Genomic DNA, 14,731 nt, shown 5'->3' with positions numbered 1-14,731 from the left:
TCTTTTAATAAAGCACTGAATACAAAGAGGGCTAAGCTTTTACATTAACAGCATTGGTACTTTATATCAGGACCCGTTCAAGAAAAGGTATTATTTCTCTTCATAATTATTTCCTATTAATACTGCTAATATCGTTGCACAGTATTTTAACAGAACTCTCTTTGATGAATTTTAAAAGTAGAAATGAAACTGTGGGCTAAAGTTGTTCTTTATAGCTAGCTCTCATTTGAAGTGGAAATGAGGGATTTTCATTGACCTCATTTTCTTTGTTCTTGTGGTAGTGGATAGCCACTTCTGAGGAGTGCATGAAATACAGCAGTTGCTTTTGGCCCAAGACCACTATCTCTACACTGATATTATTCATTTGCACAATTAATTACAAAGGAGTGCTGGGATTTATAACAGAAATAAGGTGACAATGAAAGGCTAGGGAAATTAAGCCCTGTGGAGCTTTCAAGTAGCAAGAAGTCAGGTCTCTGAGCTTACTCAATAAAGCCTTTCAAACATGCTTAAGCCACATTAAAGCCAGTTGCTAGCCATCATCCCTTTCTTTTGGAAGCTGTAATGATATGAAGTTGAAACCAAAATCTTAATTCTAACTTTTAGAAAGCATGTGAAGAGGAAATACAAAGTTGAAACAGCCCTGTATCCAAAGCAGGAAACACTTTGCTTGTCTTTCCCTGAAAATGGTGAGATACATTAGGAAATTACAGAAATGCAGGTAACAAGGCTTCTAAAACATTTCTTGTAGGTCAGGAGACCAAAGGAGCACTGTAAGATTTCATTTAAGAATGTTTTTAAAGAACTTTGCTAGAAGTTACAAATATGAAAAAACATGCTGATCTCTGCAAATAAGCAAAATTATTGAAGCCTTGAGATACCAGACAGAGTAGCAACACTCATGTTCCCATATTCTTCCTATGAGTATTCCTTAATTAGTAACTAACAATTTGTGCAATAAACTAGCTTTAGCCACAACTCCTTGTGGCCTAAATAATTATCTCTTTTTGTAACTCTACATTTTTAAAAATATGTAATTGCCATAAACAAGACTGGATATGATAGGTCCAGATTATTCACATTATCTTTTTCTGTGTTTGATCTATAGAGTCCTGGAGATAAAACAGGAGTCGACCGATTTACATTAACAGTAAACAAATTATTTATGAAAACTTCAGATTCAGATCAGTATTATTGCCCAAGTAATGACTTCTAGTCCAAATTTAAACTTAAATTTACCCTTGAGCTGATATATATATCTATAAATATATAATAGTTTACTCTTCCATGCAATACTTTGTAGTAGTACAGCACCCACTGTGTAAGCCACTAAGTTCAAGTCAGTCAATTGTTCTCAACACTGTTTAGCTAATTAATGTTTTTTGCTGTCTACCACAATGCTCATTATCCAATGCAAATGAAAACTGGGGGGAATATTTGTAATGATATATTAATATAACAATCAGAGACAGCACAATTGTCTTACATTACTTCTAACACGTTTTTAAGACATTGCTGTATGTCAGTGAGCTTATCAAGTTTGTAATGATTAACAAAAGTTTGTTATTGTGATGATTTGTACAACATTGAAGTGTAATTATAAAAGCCTATAATTTATTTCTATTTCAGAATTATTCATATTACTACACTACTAATAATTCCTCATTAGTCATCAATTCTTTAGGAAATAAGAGAGAAAGCAGGCCCCTATCATCAGGGTGTTAATGACTATGTTTAAGTAGAAAAAAAGATTTAATTAGTTACTTATTTTACTTTTTTATAAGGACAAAAAAATAGATATTATTGTTGAAAAAGCATGACTTAAAATTGGGAGTTACCATAAGTAAAGCTGACTGATATTAACTTAGGGCTCTTTTCTATAGGCCTTATAATAAAGTCATTAATTATATGATCTTAATCTGCATTCTTATGTTTAGACAGTGAACAAGATGCCCAGAGAATAGCTGTGTATGTCAGCTTAGTCATAATATGATTAAGACTTCCTATTACTTTTTCAAGTTATAAAACAAAAAATGTGGAACTCAAGGCAATTAAAAGGCCAAACTAGTTAAAATTATTGGGTACTTAAAATTATTTGTGTTTTGCACAAAAATTGTTTATTTGACAAAACATATTTCTTGTAAGATCATTACCTTTATGGAACACCTGAATAATAAATTCAGGGAGTACCTTTTCTTTCTGATGTAGTTGAAATCTTTTGTTCTGAGCAGCTCAGCAATTCATCATGCAAGTTTATAATTTCAGTTTTACACCAACACTGAAGCAGCAATCTGTTTTTCAGTGGGCTTTATTCCTACCGTTAAGGCAGTGTAATGCCAGCTTAGAAAATGCATTTTGTATCATCATCTGTCACAAGATTACTGTATGATTCAAAGGAAGCCACTTAAACCAGACTTTTGAGAGGAAAGATGTTCCTCATTTTCTTCATGCTTATCTTGTCACAGCAAAGTTTTCATTTGGAAAAGATGCAGCTCCAACTGAAACTAATAAAGGTTGGGCTGTGAAAAAAAAAAAGCAAAAAACTATGAAAATCTGTATGTAGATAATTCAAAATGGGCAAAGACAATCTTAAGTCTGTCTTTTCCTAAACTTTAGTCTTCACAAATTGGTTTTATTTGAAAACAAATAAAATAGAAAATGCAAATGTCCTCATGTTGAGCCATTGGAAAACATTAAAACCCAGTCAGAATGCCAGAAATCAAAGGACAATTACATTTTATTTACTATTTATGTTTAAAATGGTTTATGGCTAAGTCCAAGTGGGGAAAATCAGTCTCCAGTGATTTCCCTAAGGATTAAATGGAGCACAGGTGATAACTTTCAGAACTCTCTACCCCTTTTATTTACTAAGCTCCTCTTTTCTGCTGTTACTATTCATCCTATATGAAAAATAAAATGCCCAAATTGAACTATTTATCATCTTATAGCATTTCATGCCTCAAGGATTAGGTAAATACTTAATAATTCTGAGGAATGTTGAAACACCAAAGCTGGAAAACCTGTAAAAGATATGACTAAGTATAAGCTTGAAACCCCATATTTAGTCATCCAGGTAAGAAAACTTTTTTGGGCATCTCTTTCAAAGGTTGGGCCCTCTGAAAGTAATTATTGTTTGCGTCTGTTATTCACCTGAGCCCTTATAGATATAAATTTTAGGATGGAATACATTGTGTAGTAAGGGTTCTGCTCCCTCTTCACTGCCTGCAGAGGAAATCTAGATGACTACCTTAGATTAATTGCCTGAACAATGAGCAGCAAAGTAATGTGAAATTAACATCAACCAGCTTCCATTAACATCCACCAGGGAGTGGAGAGGTGTCAGAGGAATTTTTTCTTATACAGAATGACCAACACGTGATTTCCCACATTATTTTAGCATTAGAATTTGTTAAAATTACTCAACAATCAATTTGCATTTCTTTCTGTAAATAGCGCTTTTAGGACACTATCCCAATGCAAGACTTCTGTGTTATTTTGTCTCTTATTTTCCTTGGGTTCTGATATTTTTTCCCTCTTCTTCCCATTCTGCTACAGCCTTCTTGTATTTTAACGAGAGGACATAGAGGCCATGTCACTGATACCTGCTCACATGATTTAACAGATAAAGAGGAGAGGAATCTCTCTCTTTCTCTCTCTCTCTGTAACGTGTCCCTTTGGAAATAACAAAATCTGATCATCTTTCCTAAATTGCAGGACTTTTAACCAGTGGTTTCAACTATTTTGCTGTGCAGATGTGCTCCTTCAGGAATGAATTTAGCTGATTTACAGCCTACTTACATCCTACCTGAAAGTACTACTTTTCAAGTCTTGTCAGCTGGGGGAAAAGAAGTGTCATTTATAAAACTATCACTTTCTAACTTTGTTCTTACATGTTGGTAATAAGTTTGAGACATCTCCTCTTTTTTCAGCAAAAAAAGGAGGCAAAATATTTGTGCATAAGGTGTGATTTTTAAATTTTGAAGTTCTACAATTTACCCAGTAGCTATAGATGCTGCTTGCCTGGAAACACCATCCATGGTCCAGTTCATGTCCCGTTGTCCCAGAAGTTCTAGCTCTTTGCTCTGAACATTTCTGGTACTCCTTTCATGTGTAGGGAATAGAGAGTAAATGGTCAAGTTTCCTCCACTGCAAACCCTGAAAAAAGAAGCAGCAATGTGTTCTGGACTTGATGCCCACATAATGGTAAACAATGTTTTCTCAAAGTAGCTGTGAGTATCCATGGCTACATTTTGGAATGATTTTGCAAAACTAGTCTGACATTTTAAATGTCTTCCTGCTTGTTGAGCCATGTGTTTTTGTTCATTTTTCTTCCCACTCTGGTACACAAGTGTTTATGAGAAAAAACAGAGATAAAAGCATACGTATTTTTTAAAAGGTTTTCCTTACAGTAACAATAATCAGCCATTGTATGTAACTGTATGTTTTCCTTCTCCTTTATGTCTGAAGATTTCTTGTTGTCCTTTACAAATAACACTTAAACTCTTCTTCCAAAGTAACATTCCTGATGGATTTTGTTGACAGGTTTCTTTCTTATGGTTCACTATGTGTCCGAGTGACCAACACCCAGCAATTAAAAGTGACAGCTGATGAATGACACCGTGTATTACAGAATAAAAAACATTGACCATCTGAGCCTGAATTTTCAGTGGTCTGTGATGCCCACTGTGAAACTCATGTGCCAATAAGTAGCACACCAGAAGTAAACCAGATCAGCAGGAATTCATACTTCTGTGTTAACTCATACAAAAGGCTGTTCCTCTATTTCATGTCTGTTGGTATTTCTAATCACCACTATTCATAAATTGTGTTATAAAATCCCCACTTCAAACTAAACCAGGCTAGTGAGGCAAGTTAACAGCTTCATTTCAGCTACTGCTTCACTAAAAATGACAGGATGAATTAAGGGTCTTTTATAATATATGCTTAATAGCAGGGACACTGATATTCAGCTACATTATCTGATAGTGTGGGGATCACCAGAAGGCAGAAGACAAGAATAACACGGAGAGACCCTTTAGTGTTACAACAACCTTTTCTGTGATGATTAAGCTGACTGATCAATGACAAGTAAATATGACAGAGGAATTACTTTAACATTACACATACACACAAATATATATTTATATGAAAATAAATAAAAGTGTGAAGAATTAAAGCAAATATCTTGTGCTGATACAGCAAGGACTTTTACTTCCCTTATCAGCTTCATGTGGAAGTGATTCACTTCTGCTGATGACTTTGGTAAGCTGACTCAGGCTCAGCTGTGCAGCCCAGCCAGTAGGAGGGAAGGAGGCAGAATGCTAGTGCTGAAAACAGGAGAGGAAGAAAAAGTGAGTAAAGGAAGGGAGTGGGACAACAGGATTCTGCCTTTTACTGGATGGGCTGTTAAATTAGATCAGCTTTTATGTAGAACAAAAATTTTAAAAATGTATTACCCGAAAGGCATGAGGAACTCACCTTAAAGCCAAACGGAAGATAACTATGTGTTTCACCAATTCATTTGCTAGACTCTATCTTCAGAGACAACAGCTGTTTCCTTAACCTCCGTGTTTCAGTGTTAAAAAACCTTTTTTGCCGTAAGGCTTGCCAGGAGTTTAGAAACATTTTTGCAGTGAATTTACCTCAGGCTTTTATTTTGCTCACAGTGGTGGTGCTGAACTCTGGAATAATTAGGGCATCATCCCTTGGTAATGTTTCTGCTTCTGCTCTATGAAGCTTCAGAAGCACATCTTGAGGTCAGTAACTTCATGTACAGTGGTGGATTGATCCTGTCTGGCTGCCAGGCACCCTCCAAGGCCTCTATCGCTTCTCTCTGCAGCTGGACAGAGAAATAAAAATACAATAAAAGCTTCATGAGTTAAGGGCTGAGAAAGAGAATATTCACCAAATACCATCATGGGCAAAACAGACTTGAATTATAAATATTAATTGAATTTATTACTAACAAAATCAGAGCAGGATAATGAGAAGTAAAATAAGACCTTGAAAAGACTTTCCCCCAACCCTCATTCTCTCCCAGCTCTACCTCCTTCCCCAGTGTTGCAGGGAGAGAGGGAATGAGGGTTATGATCAATTTATCACACACTGTTTCTGCCACTGCTCAGGGAGAGGAGTCCTTCTCCTGCTCCCATGGGGTCCCTCCCACAGAAGAAATTCTCCATGAACTTCTCTGTCGTGGGTTCATCCCACTGGCAGCAGCCCCCTGAGTCAGATTTACCTCTTCCCTCATCCTGGGACCCTCACAAAGACCACACTGCTCCTCTCACATGTTCTCACTCTGTTCTTCTCTGGCTGCAATTACAATTGTGCAATAACATTTTGGTTTTGGTTTTTTTAACTTCTTTTTAAATCTGTTATCACAAGGGCATTATCACCATTTCTCATTAGTCCAGCCTTGACCAGCAGCACATCCATCTCTGAACCTGCCAGGGACTGACTCCTCTGGACGTGGAGGAAGCTTCCAACAGCTTCTCACAGAAACTAACCAAGGTTTTTGAATAAAAATGATGTAAATATTAATTGTTATGTATGATGGGTGAACAGAAAAGGTAAGGTTTCTTGAGGTTCAGAAATACTTTTTGCATGCGTGGAGCTGCAGATATATTTAAATTTTGCGTTTAGTGGAAAACACGTAAGGAAAGAGAGACTATTGTCAGCATCTCCTCATTCACTTGTTTGTTTGTTTTTTTTTTCTGAGGCAAATGCTTTCCCAGCAATATGAGCCATTACTCTCATGCCCTCAGAAGGGAAAATTTAATCCACTGTGCTCAGACTGCTTGTTTTCAAACATTGTGGTCATAATAAAACCAATGACTAATAGGAAAACTGATTAATTGATTGGTACATATTTATGGGAAGACTCATTTAACCTGGCACTGTGGGAGTGCTGTACAGTAGCTGGATTGCATGTTTCAGAGCTCAGAGAGCTGTATAAACACAAAGTGAATGAAGCAGTTTGTATGCTTGTATCCACAGTAAAGTAATTTCATTAGGAATAATTAGCAGTTCTTCAAAAATAATAATCTTAAAATAACAGTTTTCAGTCATATGAGTCATTAATTTTCTACTAAGAAAGGAGTGTGAGGCAAAAGCCTGAAACATTATTACATTCTTCCAACACTGTAGTTCCCATCATTTCTTTGAAACCCATACCTTTCATGTACAGTTCATTAACACTGATCAAAGAACGTATCTTTCTAATAAAGTAAATTTTTCCTTGTAATCATTTGTAGATGTTTCACTTCATGTAATATGTTGGATGTTCTTTATTCTGAAATCTCATTTCTAATCTTAGGCTATGGTCAGAGAAGTAACATTATAGAAGTAACTTGTTTTACTTTATTTCTTCTCTCTTAATGATATCCACAACAAGTCTCTCATTTTAGAAGTCAAGCCAAGATTTTTGTAACTGCCAGTACTGTACTTCAAAACTGGTGCTTGCAAAATCAGATGTTTGTCTGACTGCAATGTCTGTTAAGACAGAGCATTTCTTCATGCTGTATGAGAGTAACTTTCAAAAGTCATTTCTAATCTTGTAATTAACATATTGCATGCACAAGTCTCAGTAATGACTGAAGGGTTACACCTCTCACTAAGCAGCAAGGTGTATGTTGGCCTGAATTTTTGTATAGGAAAATCTGCTTTGCACATTGGGAAGACTGAAATCCAGCTGTTCAGCCCCTCCATCTGGCTCTGATCCATCTCTGATTCTCAATGAAGATAAATTCACAGTAAATTCTCAGTAAATTCACAGCTTGTAGTGTGGGATTTCAGTGGGGTTTGAGGACATGAGCAATGTCCTGAACTAACATCTCTAGCATTGAAAACTCAAAAATACTTTAACTGGCTAAGATGAGGTCAGAAGTGATGGCACCATCAGCAGACAATACTCTGGAGGTTTAGTGGGTGATTGTTAGGAAAAAATAAAGACAACTGAAAAACATACAGTCAAATGGGTATTCCTGTTCTTCCAAAAATTTCTTTGCTAAAGACTTTATTTTTTTACATTCTCTGGTAGATATCACTTTTGATCTCCTTGTCCCCCTTCTTTTTTGTTTTTACTTCAGTGGTACTGCTGGTATGTATGACACTGCAACTCTGCATTAGAAAAGATAAGGGTAGGTTTGATTCTTTCTCACTTCTAATATTTTAAATTATCTAAACTTTCCTCAGTAAGAATCAGGAAAAACTCCCCATGCCGAGCCTGAGAGACAAAACAAATTTTGGGAGTGCAAAATGTATTAATTATTTACTAGATGTAGAAGAACAATGAATTAATTTTGAAATGGTAGCATTTGTTGATAGAGGTAACTACAAGTAGTTTTCCCATGCATGCTGAAGAAGCTGTTGTTATTTTTTCAGGGAGTTTCAGAAGTTTCTTTTTGTAATGCTTTACATACATTAACAGCAGCCTTAGTAGGGAATCAACATTTTTATGCTTACTAATAAACGTCCCTGTTCCAGATTATTATTCTGTTGTTAAACTACTTGCCACATAATTGATTGGCATCAGAGAGGTTTTTTTCTGCTAATTCTCTTTTATCTTTTTTTGAAAATAACAGTGTTTATGTGTCATTCTAGGGTGAAGCTGAAATTCTCTGCTTTGTCAGTGATAAAAACAGAGATTTCTTGAACAGTTGTTCAATATTTCCATGAACTTCACCCATAAAATTGTGCACTGGTGAAAAAGCATGACAAAAAGAGATATTGTGGTGTGCAGTGAGGTACCTTATCTCATTAAACAGTTTTTAATATTTAAAATGCTGAATGTACAAAACGTGTATATACTAAACATATATACTTATATATCTAAAGAATTTTGTCTTAGAAGCCTGGGGGTATGAATAAATACAAAGATAGATACAGTAGTAGGATGCATTCAATAACATTAATTATGTAAGGACTGACAATATTTCAGTCATATTCCCCTGTTTCACTATGCTAATAACCTAAATGTTCATCACAAAGATTTTCCATGGGTGTTTTCTGCCTGAAGAAATGTGTTATTAATTATTACTGTTTGTTTGGAGAAAAAAAAATGTCTTCTTTGAGGTTAAGTGAGATTCATCCCTCAAAAGCAAAATTTAATCTTATTTTCAAATCAGGTTAAAACCAACAAAATAAACAAGCAAAGAAAAACAAACAACAAAAAATGTCCCTGAACATTGGGACTTTGTAACTGAGCTGAACATAAACTTATTTGTAGAAGTTAGGGATGGAAAATAGCAGGTAAACCGGACCAGCACAATCCAGTAAAACATATTGGTTGGGGAAGCATATTTTTAGGGTTTTGAAGATCTACCAAGTCGTATTCAACCAGATATCATCACAACACTAGGAGATTCTTCCACCCCTTTAAGAATGGTCTCTTTAATCCTTCCTATAGATAGTTGGATGCCTTAGGAATTTTCCTCTTTCTTCCCATTCCTCTTACATTGAAGGCAATAGAGACAAGGGATTTGCCAGACTACAAAATTAGAGCTGTCATGGTATCTAGGCATCCAGGCACTTGATTTATGCCTGCAGAATGTGGTGGATTTTTCCTATAGTTGTATCATGACTGTTAGTATTTTTGGACAGACCTTTCTGTTGTAACAAGCAGTAGTGATTTTCTACAGAGAATTTTTTTTAGAATTCTCTACAGATAATTTTTTTTCTATCAATGACTCCCTGCACAATCAAGTCAGAATAATATTGTGCTTTGCTGAAAGCCCATTTTAGGTTTCTAGCACTGAAGGAAGGTCCACATGTACTGATCATTCTACTGAGAATGAAAAGAGAGTGATCAGCTCTCTATAACTGGAGTCTGCAATAGAGTGAGAAAAAAGAAAATTCCACAGGCTGATTTTTTAAAATTGTGTTACTATTTTCTCCATTTCTGACGCAATAACACATAATGTTGCTGACAGCACATTAATCCAATATGCAGTAGGATGCTTTCCATTTTAAGCTGTTTGGGTTTTTTCCCTTCTGAATTTGGTATGCAACTTGGCTTCCTATGACCAGCTTAGTAGCAATCCACACCAGAAAATTATTTTTGTAGGTGAGGCATTGAATTCCCAATGCCATATGCAGTAAATACACCAAATTCAAGGCAAAGAAAGTCAAAATTTCTCACTGGACAGGACATATAACTGTGGGTCCCAGCTGTTCCTGATTTGACAGATGTGTTTTTTGAAATCCCAGTATTTCATAACCTGGGTTCTACTTCCTTTTTATACTTTTTGGGTCAACTATCACATGATAGCTCAGAAAAGCATCCCTTTTATAGAAACAGGTAGATACCTAGAAACTTTTTAACATGGAAAGCTAGTCTTAAAATCATTAATGCTTTTGTAAGTCTGTATTCATTGCAGTAAAGCCAGTGTTATGCTATATCACACAACTGCTACATCCAGACAAATACACAGAGATAAAAAAGACCAAATTTTACAAAATAATCAGCCTCTCAGAGATCCTGACAGTGTATGTAATGTAAAAATGCCAATCTCACTGAGAACTTAGAAGGGCCCCCATGATGCAGTAGATGATTCTGCCCTCAAGATTTCCCTGGAGTGGAAGCCTCTCCCTCTTGATGTATGACACAGACTAGGAGTTTTCAGTAGTTCCTACTCAACATGGAAATTACAGATGTAAGTTTTAACCTCAAAATAATAAAATCAAGAGAGAAAAGTAGCTGCATGCAGAACCTCATACACATATCCTGCCCTGAAAAGAGAGATGTAAAGAAGAGTCACGGCCCTATCAGCTGTGACACATCACCAGGAAGAAAAGAAAAGAAAAGAAATTCTACTTCTGGGCATCTGCTGAGCTTTCCTATTTCTATGGTCTATGTCCTTCAGAGAGCCAGGACGGCCAGTCAGAGCACTGGAGCCCACTGTACTTCAATGTAAAGCATGTCAGACATATCCATATTTCCTTCTCATGCCATTTGTAGTAACAGCTGGAAAAAAAATGTGGACATGAATTTCATTACTACTCCAGCTGAGTTGTAGTAAAATAAATAAAATTTGATACATCATTTTAATAATATGCATAAATGTGCAGACAATGCTGAAAAGCAAAATAATGGTGTTGGGATTTATTACCAGCCTTTCTGGTCAGCATATTGTGTACCATCACAGATTATGTCTTATTATACACACAAGTCTCTTTGGAGCATGGTTTCTATATTTCTTGCAAATGGGAGACAGCTCCTTCTGTATTATTATTTTATTGATATAGGGCCATAAGTGCACTCAGCAAATGTCCATAAAGTCTCATTTCATTAGACCTTTTTATTATGGGCTTTTTCTCCCATTATTTCCTCACTTGATGCTTACCTAACTGTATTTTCTCTGATCACAAGCCTCTGATAATCAAGACATTAATGACTATGTGCTTAACTTGTGCCTTTTTTTTCTCTTGAAACATGCCTCTTTCAAGATGCATTGAAGTTAAGTGGTCGTCCCACTACTTCATTACCTTTTACTGACCCCTGACCCATGGAGTTCAATCAAAGTCTGTCCACAGCATTTATAAGAAATCCAAGGAGGACCCCTTAGGAGAAGAAATAAGTTGCTTTTGGCAGAATCCATTGTGCCCTTCAATATTTTATGAAGCAAAATTTTTAGACTCAACATGCTTTGGCATTCTGCCCATTTCAGTCTAGTCAGAGCAAATATAGGCTACTTGTCGAGCCATTATACAGCATGTTGTCGTGACCATGATGACCTATCAGACGATAAAAGCGGTCTCAAGAGACAGGATTTAAACAGCATCATGACATTAGCAGAAGCAATTGCAGCCTCCAGAGCCACCAAGTGTGGCATGATAACCTAAAGACTTCAGGCTGTGGAAAAAACCAGAAGGTAAGTAAAAAAGCATCTGTCAATAATCTAAGCAGGAGAGCACCACAAAAGAAAGCACAAATAAGTTCACACTATGAGAGAAAGGTTGAGTTAATATCAGAATTTATAGTAACAACAAACCACTAGAAAATTAATTCAATAAAAGAGTGATTGGAGTCGGCAGATTTGTAGTGAATTTGGTATATTTGCATAATACGAGACTGAGTCTTTGCTTCCTTTAGAAACAAAGTCTGTATTCTATCCTGCTGTCATTTTACATGCAGAGCCAGGAGTTAAACTATGTGATCCTTGTGGGACCCTTCTAACTCAGCCCTTCCAATTCTGTCCTCCCCTGTCTGAGGAATCTACCTCAGTGTGATACCTCAGGAAGTTGTGAAATGTATTTAGTAAATACTCTCAGATACTTTTGTGCATTGTCATCAGCTCATAGCCAGCAAACATTTGCTGGTTAGTGTTGACTTTGCAGGGGTCACTAGGACGAGGTGAGAGATGAGTGAATCTGACTCCATGTTCTCAGAAGACTGATTATTATATTATATTATTATATTATATTATATTATATTATATTATATTATATTATATTATATTATATTATATTATATTATATTATATTATATTATATTATACTACAGATTAGAGAAAGGTTACATCAGAAGGCTTAACAAGAATGATAATGAAAACTGCTGACTCCCCAGAGTCTCGACACAGCTGGACCATGATTGTTCATTAAGTAAAAACAATTCACATGAAACCAATGAAACAACACCCACCATATTCCAAAGCAGAGAAAAGGAGAAGAAAATCAGATAATATTATTTACCTTTTTCTCTGAGGCCTCTCAGCTTCCCAGGAGAAGAATTCTGGGCAAAGAGATTTTTCAGAAAATATCACAGTGACAGATTAGTACTGTCACAAAACTGCCACCTTCTGCTCTGCATTGGTTTGGAGTGACCAGCAAAAGTGTGCAGATGAACAACACAAGTATTCAAAGAAAACATGGGAAACCCTGGTTGGGCAGAGGTTGAGATGAACAGAATGGTTTTCACCTACTCCCTTTGTGCCCCAGCTGTAAATCAGTGGTCTGAAGAATAATCTCTCTGTTATGTCTGAATTGCTGAAAATGTCTGCTGCGAATCCTCTAAGAAGATTCATAATTTCATAGAGAGTTTTTTGCTTTTCCCACAAGTCTTTGTTCTAATGTCTAGTGACTAAATAATGTCATCAGGTGTATGGACATAGCTCCCACTGGCTTTGAAAGCAAATAAAGAAGGGAAATTCAGCTTCATCTGTGTGAGGCCTTGTCATGCTATGCAATGCTGCAGAAACTAAGGCAGCAAAACTAGTTTCGTGCTAGCAAAATTCTTTATAGAAGACAACTTTTACTTGATGCAAGAGAAAAATAAAAGAAATTGTGAGGAAGAGACTATGAGGAGTGTGGGGGGATAGAATATAAGAAAATAAAGATAGTACAGAAAGTAACCTCACTCCTAAGGAGTTGCAACTGGGCCAATTATCAAAGATTAGGAGCAGGCCTGACTTTAACAGGTGTGACAATGAGAAGAAAAGTGCTATAAAAGAGTGGGTTGGCTGGTTGAGAGAGACTTGGAGTTAGTTGGCTACTTTGTGAAGAAGAAAGAGTCAGAGCTCTGAGGAGCTGCCCATGAGAAAACACCAAGTATGAAACTTTTGTGATAAGGAGACAACAGTATGGAACTTCTGCAATAAGATGACAACAGAGGAGTATGAGTGTACATTTACCCCTTTAAAAGGGTGCAGCTGTAAAACCAGTGCTTAATTAAAAACCTAGGCCCCAAGAGCTGTGAGCTGCTTATTGAAATAATTTTTTTGGCAGTAAACTGATGAACTTTAAGAGTGCAGTGAACTGTGTGCCTTGTATATACATATTAATCAAAAAGCCTTTTGGTTAAACTAATGTTCAAGGTATGATTTAGAGACCCAAAAGCAAGGAAATGACCAGGATAGGCCAGAATTAATTATCTTTGAGTACTAAACTTGGGGGTTCATAACACTGTATATTATTCCTGGACTTATTCAGTGCCAGTAGTATCTGCTAAAGACTGAGGAAAATAGTTTGACTGGGAAAAGAGGCTTTCTATTAAAGATATTGTATTGTAAAGTTATTTATCAAAGTTAGCATTTTCACTGTTTCCAACCTTCAATGTAGCATCCCCAAAACAAGGTTTTGAATTCAGATTATCAGGATTCTTTCCATAGCCATCTTGTTTACCAGAGAAGAAAAATGTCCACTTGCTTTTAGTTTATCAAAAGAGATTGTGACATTTAATGCGTGTTTACTTTCTTGTCTTGTTTGTGGATGCTTAAATATGTTGTTTCCTGTACCTTTCCACAGACACTCATCTATGACTTCTGTTAGAGAATGGCCAAACAGGGATAAGCCATTCATATTTAAATTTTGCACATTTTGAATATGCAAGCATTGAATGGAGGTGCTAATGCCATTATGTGCCTAGCTCTTGTTCTGGGTTAAGCCTTGCTTCTGGAGAGAAGTGGATATAGTACTGAGATGTCTTAAGCACAGTTGTATCTTGCTCTCCCATCTTTTTTTTCCACAATATTGTTCTGTCTCAGATAAACAAACAGGGTTGTTTTCCCCTGTTGGACAGGAATCCTGACATTATCTCTTTAAAATGCCAGAAGGCATTTATTCTTAGAGATTTCTCTGTGCACAAATGTATTTAACTGGTAGTTGTAAGAGAATAATTTACATGAGTTCAGAGGCAGTGAAGCATGTGGGTGAGCATTCGTCTCCAAGTTCATGTCAGCTGATAGACAAATATCTTCAATGGCTTTCTTTGATTTGTCTGAAAGCATTTACAATT

General features: G+C 36.2%; 3 long non-coding RNA genes across 4 annotated transcripts; 1 reads left to right on the top strand and 2 right to left on the bottom strand.

Annotated features, from left to right (window-relative positions):
- Positions 1–203: 203 nt before the first annotated feature.
- Positions 204–5,205, bottom strand: LOC135299925 (uncharacterized). Its single transcript, XR_010361764.1, has 3 exons — positions 4,408–5,205; positions 3,997–4,155; positions 204–2,519 (listed from the first exon to the last, which is right to left on the bottom strand). It is a non-coding gene; the product is annotated as an uncharacterized LOC135299925 (long non-coding RNA).
- An 8-nt stretch (positions 5,206–5,213) lies between these two features.
- LOC135299926 (uncharacterized) lies at positions 5,214–6,526 on the top strand. Its single transcript, XR_010361765.1, has 3 exons — positions 5,214–5,351; positions 5,667–5,756; positions 6,409–6,526. It is a non-coding gene; the product is annotated as an uncharacterized LOC135299926 (long non-coding RNA).
- On the bottom strand, positions 5,215–13,376 carry LOC135299924 (uncharacterized). Of its 2 annotated transcripts, XR_010361763.1 has the most exons (4): positions 13,356–13,376; positions 12,691–12,730; positions 5,643–5,839; positions 5,215–5,327 (listed from the first exon to the last, which is right to left on the bottom strand). It is a non-coding gene; the product is annotated as an uncharacterized LOC135299924 (long non-coding RNA). The 2 variants fall into 2 exon arrangements; XR_010361762.1 differs by lacking the exon at positions 13,356–13,376 and having other exon boundaries at positions 12,691–13,349.
- Between the last annotated feature and the right edge of the window lie 1,355 nt (positions 13,377–14,731).

The sequence above is a fragment of the Passer domesticus genome, chromosome 4 (assembly GCF_036417665.1).
Source record: "Passer domesticus isolate bPasDom1 chromosome 4, bPasDom1.hap1, whole genome shotgun sequence".
NCBI lineage: Eukaryota > Metazoa > Chordata > Aves > Passeriformes > Passeridae > Passer > Passer domesticus.
The sequence above is the reverse complement of the archived record's forward strand: the minus strand, read 5'-3'. Positions and strand labels throughout refer to the sequence as shown.